General features: G+C 31.4%; 1 long non-coding RNA gene across 1 annotated transcript; it reads left to right on the top strand.

The window, feature by feature from the left end:
• The first annotated feature begins 481 nt into the window (after window positions 1-481).
• LOC148629009 (uncharacterized) lies at window positions 482-2332 on the top strand. The gene is made up of 2 exons (XR_015914757.1): window positions 482-736; window positions 1496-2332. It is a non-coding gene; the product is annotated as an uncharacterized LOC148629009 (long non-coding RNA).
• The last annotated feature ends 4111 nt before the right edge of the window (window positions 2333-6443 follow it).

The following is a 6443-nucleotide window of genomic DNA, read 5'->3' as shown; positions in this document are numbered from 1 at the left end:
TTTTGTCAGTTTTCATTCAGATATAATGATAACACAGTTGGCACGACATTTCAGAATTGGCTTGTAATTGACTTTCGAAACAGAGTCAGACTCGAATCTTTTGTCCGAAGCAAGAGGTAGATTCTCACATTCATCAATCCAATGAACTCTATTTTTATTGCGTTTGTCTCTATTTAGTTTATACGAGTTTCTTTTTCCTGTCCTTTGAATGGTTTTAGTCCTTATTTCACCTGGAAAACAGTCATCGCTGTCATCTGAATCATTTTTCCATTTGATAGTTTCAGTACATTTATTTTCAATTCCACTTAAAACAGTTTTGTAGATATCAGACCCTAGTGGTAAACTAGCCATTTTACAAGAAGATATCTTGTAGTTCGAAGATAAAGTAAAAGTTAGTTATGAAAATGTATGACAGCAACTTGACTTTATATACAGAGGCTATCGTGTGTAATATTTACATTTTTAAATCCCACCCTCTGGAATGTCGCCAAAGAAACTTCCGTTCAATATTTCGGTACTATATTTTTTGTTAACGCCTCTTTTTTAAATGTCACTTTGGTAATCATACTGTATTCAATAAGGTGCGGATTATAAAGGTGTGTTGTACATTTCTGATGCAAACAACGGTTACAAAACATCAATCACATGATATACTTTCACAATGTTGCAGTTACATATTATATAAAAATCCTACCAATTTGTGAACGAAAGATTACCTTTACGTTTTGTTTTGAAGGTAGATATATTTGCTTTTTAACTGTTTTACCAATTGGAATAAAATACACGATAAGAACCATAATTGCATTTTGATGTCAAGGAACGTAATGAAATGAACAACTCCGAATATGATCAATTTCCAATTACTTGGTAATTAGGCAAGGTGCAATGGGAGCTTGGAGAAAGGGCTAAAAATAATAGTATGTTTGTTCCTTTATTTTGTGTAAAATATGAATGTTAAATGTATCATTTGATGAAAAAGTTGGATTGATTCAATTCAATGTAGACGTGTTATAAAATGTGAAACTCTTAATTTTACATAATTGTCGCTATCTCAATATACATTTACTGTTACATTCAATAAAACATTGCAAGGTATAAATGAACAGATCCTTATGGAAATGAAACGTTAGTTGTTTGACAAGGAAGGTCATTGTTTAAATTACCAAGTAATAGGGAGCTTTGTAAGTTGCAATATATTTCAAGCAAATAGTTCCCAAACATTGTCAAGCATATGAAATACTTTCTAAATGGTACACTTACACACTGTATACAGAAACACCTTATTTGTGAACAACACAAGAATACCTCTCGATTTAATTAAGATACATGTATTTTCTATGACAAACATATGCTAATATGTGTGGGTTATACATGATTAAATTATTCATTGATTATTTATTCCAAAATAAATGGAAAACAAAAAGAAGATGATTTTCAAATAAAAGTTTATTTGTCTTCATAACTAAACTTAACAGTTTTTGAAACCCGTTTTCAGTCAGGAATTCGATACATAAATCACGGTTAGAACGATGCCAAAGCAAAGGAGATGGAGTAATGAAAACAGAAACCGAAACAAAAATTTATTCAACAACTGAAAAAAGCTCGCTTAATCTTTTTTTATCGGGACTAAGAGAGAGAAGAGAGAAGAACAATGAAATTTTAACTCTTTGGTTCCATTTATCGACGACTTTTAGAGAGAAGAGAGAAAAAAGTATGAAATTTTTAAATCTTTCGTACCATATATCGAAGTGATTTTTGAGATGAATATTTCAATTTTATATGCGTATAATTCATGACATTTAAGTAAATAAAAAATCTCTATTTATGTAAATATTATTCAGAAGTTGTAAATCAGTTACCGAAAATTGCGCCAAAGTTATTGTATTTTATAGAGTGAATCGATCTATCTATACCTAACAATCTTTTCTAACAATTGATATATATATATATATATATAATTTAAAATATAGTATGCACATAGGATGAATATACAGATTAAGTAGAATATCACTCTAGTAAAATGGCCTTTAAAAATCATTACTGAATGCCTAAGCCTGGACATTACATATTATTTGAAATACCTACCAAGAAATATACTTGAAGTCCGTAATTTGTTACTTATTATTGATATTGAATATACATTGACACGACATAACAACACTTATCACTGGATGTAGATATACTAAGATAAACTCGTTATGTGCGAAATGAATGGTAAAATAAAATAAATAACGAAATAAACAACAAACAATGAAGCAAAGGAAAAAAAGACAAAAATGAAACACGAACAAACATATAACAACACACACACACACACACACACACACACACACACACACACACACACACACACACACACACACACACACACAAAAGAAAACAAACCAAAAACAAACAAACAAACAAAAATCAAACAAAAACAAAAATCAAACAGGCGACCTTTCTTAAAAAATTCCGAGTAAAATAGCTTACATATAAAAACTGAAGATAAGAGAAACTGAGAAACCAGACGTTACACAAGAAACTCAAACACTTGAAATAAAAACCGGGTTTGACATCAGGTGCCTCTGAGGGGTAAGCATGTTCTGCTCCGCCAGCGTCACCCGTCATATAGAAAATGAGTATATTCCAGTAATAGTCAAGCATCAGTAACGCAGTTCCACGACACGAGTCACAGATGGGTCCAATCAAAAACAATTCAAACTTGGGCGATATCATTCGATTCAATAAAGTATCATGATGTAAATAAAGTAAATAATGTGGAAACGGTGGAAAATTATCCAAAATAGACAAATCAAATTAGGATAATCGAAATTGACCATAAAATATGGGACTTATCTACTGGACGTTATCTTTCACAGACTGTCGATAGGTTAGAAAGTAAAAAGAAATTGAACATCTTTCCGATGTTTTGTATATATAAGCTTGAATTAATTTATGTTGATGTATTTTTTTTAAACGAGCTTTCACTTATCGTCAATCCCTCTAAATTTTCATCAAGGATCATAAAGAAAACAGTTTTTTAACAGTTTAAAGTACAATTGTCTTCGTAATTATCATGTACCAATACATTTACATGAAATTCTTTTTCTTTGTCTTGAAATTATTTTGACGATAATGTTTTCTTTAAAATGACACTTCCATTTCTACGTAATTTAAGATCGACCTTTCCTTGCCAATGAATGATTCATCATTTATTATGGTGAACTGCATATAAGCCAAGTATGTACGTACTTGATCATGTATGTTTGCATGTTCTATTTATATGGTCAATACTTGACACAGATATACACTTCAGAAAGGAGATATTGCCTCCTACTACTAAATATATTGACGCCATTTTGTGTTCTACAGCGACAATCACACATTCAACTCAATGTCTTTACTCAAGTAGTGTTTGTTATAAAATTTATATGCATGACGTCCAAAACTGAGGACAAATGTAAAGAACCTTGCCATTTATCCAAACAAACCTAGCAAGTCCAGAGTAAAAGAGATTTGCAACATTTAAAATGTGGACCATAATTTTATTCAATACAAAAATACCAATTATTTACGTATTGCAAATTTCAATATGCTGTACACGTGTTTCAATGAATCACCTCTCATCAGCAACATTAGAATCAAGTATAAAGGAAGATCTAAAAAATATACACAAAAAGTACTCAAAGAAACCAAAACTATCGAAATAGAGAGCTAAAAGATTCTATCACGTGCAATACAAGGAAGGAAACATCAGTGTTTTTAAGTATGTAGCGTTTGTCATTCTTTTAACCGAATATTCTCTCCGGTAATAACATACCGCGACTAAATAGTGCTCAGATCCCTATCCGGGGGCTAGAGCGCTCTGCCCACAGAGCAACTGGGTTGTTTGCCCCAGGTAGTGAAATGGAATAACCCTGGCATGTTCCATGCTGGTGTCGTTAGGCCATAATACGGAAAATCTGACCGCAAACCATAGTGAAGGAACGTGTTGGGAAAGATGCCACGTTCCTCGTACGTGAAAGAACCCTTCTGTGATATTCTCCCAGAGTTGGAACCACATGGCTGCGCCACAGGAGGCTAAATTGCCCGACCCTACCCACCTCTCCCTATTTCCAGTGGCAATCAAAATTTGTCGACCCTGTATCCTTGTGTCCCATCCCATTTTTCATTTCATCATCATTTCATGTTCATTTTATCATCCCTTCCATGTTCATAGCTTGACTATAGCTGAAATATTGCTGCTCGGGCGTTAATCCCCAACAATCAATCAATCAATCAATCAATCATATAAAAACACATGCTAGAAAATAATATTGTTTCAATTTATTTTCTTTGGTTCTACTGAAACTGAAAAATAAACAATATACATTGTAACACACATTGTAGGCACAGAATAAAAAAAAAACTATGACATTTGACTGTTTGGTTCTATTTATCGAACTTGAATATGGAGATGGATGTTTAAATTTGATATGTGACGAATTCATAACATTCATAACATTTAACAAAAAACTTATTAAAAAATCTATAAATATGAAAATATCGTTCGTAAGTTGTAAATCAGTTAACTACACCTGCGTCAAAATTAATCATTCTGTATAATTGTGGTGTGAATCATTCTATTTATACCCTTATAGAATAGTTATTTTGTGGCGAAAAAGTTTTGTCAACTACACTTTTCATGTAAATAAACTGATTGATCAGTTAAAGCAAGTACTGAATAACTATAGAATCCGGACACTCGATGTTATTAAGACCACCAATTCAAGCTCGTGATATTTTTATAAAATATATAGTTATAATCAAAAGATACACATTACACATATTATCAATACAGAATACACAATTTAACAAAATAACAACTAACATTGGATATACACATATTCAAATCGACGCATTAAAAGATACCGCAACTTGAGATAGCTTGAGAATTGTTGTCTTCATAACTTTACATATGAAATAGAATATATCCAAATTGAAAGTTCAAGATCGCCTACTCTCCGAAAATATTGATATATTATTGATATAGATATCAATAGTACAGCAAAATGTACTGAATATTTACATAAAGATTCAATTTGTAAGAAAAATAATAACAAAACAATCATAAGTTTAGGAATAAATTAATTTATACAAATTAGTTTGCTACTAGTATCGCCCGTTCCCCTTTTCCACCCCATACATCAACTTCAGCCTCTTTGCATCTATCTCATGGACCAACTTTACAATATGACTCAATCATTAAACCAAGTAAAAGAAAACTAACAAAATGTGAAATTTTATCTTTCTGCCTTAAGTGATTAGATCTTATAATTTGTATATAATATTTTTTTCATTAAAAGTGCAGATTACGATTTCGATTTCAGGATTAATTTTGAATCTTTAGAACAAAAACTAATGCACGATTTGAAGTCAAATATATTCTTTGCGAAACAGTTATATTAAAGACCAGCGAAGAAACTGTTTCTATGGTATTTTTTTTTATCACGTACGAATCATATTGCCTTTTCATTTTGTATTTATGATTATCTTTGAGAAAATAATAGTTTATTTCTTAACTAATACGAAAAAGAATACAAAATAAAAAAATCAAATCCTAAAAAAACAATAATACTATTTATTAGATTTCTGTGGTTGGCTTAAGTGACTAAAATATTTAAGCTCTGATATATACATCTGTGTAAATGTAGACAACATATAACTTTCGTGTTTCCGATGTGGCACCAAGGATAAATTAAAAATGATCACTACGCTTCTCATGATTTCAAGTCAATAGTTCTGTATCGATGATTTTTCAATTATTTAGAAATCTTTCATGAAAGTGCAGTCTTTACACATCCACTTATATATGTTTGCCTTTTATGTTTAAATGGTTAATAATTGACATTTACTTATATTCTCAACACCAGTTTTCGCCTCCCACTACCAAATAAAGTGGCGAGATCGAGTGTTTCAGTGTCAATATCACACCTTTAGTTTAATGCCTGATCTTCTGTGGTGTTTGCTAAAATGTTTTACCACATAACTTCTCAGACTAGGAACAAATACAAAGAACCATACCGATTATCTCCATAAACATGGTTCAGCAGGGATTGTAGAACTTTGTCGCTGTATAAATGACCCATACTTTGACACACACTAAGTGTGCATTGAAAGTGCTGTAACTCATATATTCTCATCAGCAGGTGTTTTTTACTTTACACATTTCATTTGCTTTAGAACTTACAACACACGCACTCGCACACACTAAAGATAAATGGTCAGATCGGTGGATGAACCTATACCTCTATTTCAAACATACTGTTTTCTATGTATAAGATAATGAATCCAGGCGAAGGTCAAATGTGATAATAAACATTTATTATGCTGATTTTTATATACTTATATAACACATATGATGTTTTTCATTTGGCATGATTTCGTAAAAAAAACGTATAAAGAACTGAACTGCACATAAG

The sequence above is a fragment of the Perna viridis genome, chromosome 1 (assembly GCF_037379345.1).
Source record: "Perna viridis isolate PV_CMFRI_1.1 ecotype Kerala chromosome 1, ASM3737934v1, whole genome shotgun sequence".
NCBI lineage: Eukaryota > Metazoa > Mollusca > Bivalvia > Mytilida > Mytilidae > Perna > Perna viridis.
This window is presented reverse-complemented; position numbering and strand designations above follow the sequence as displayed.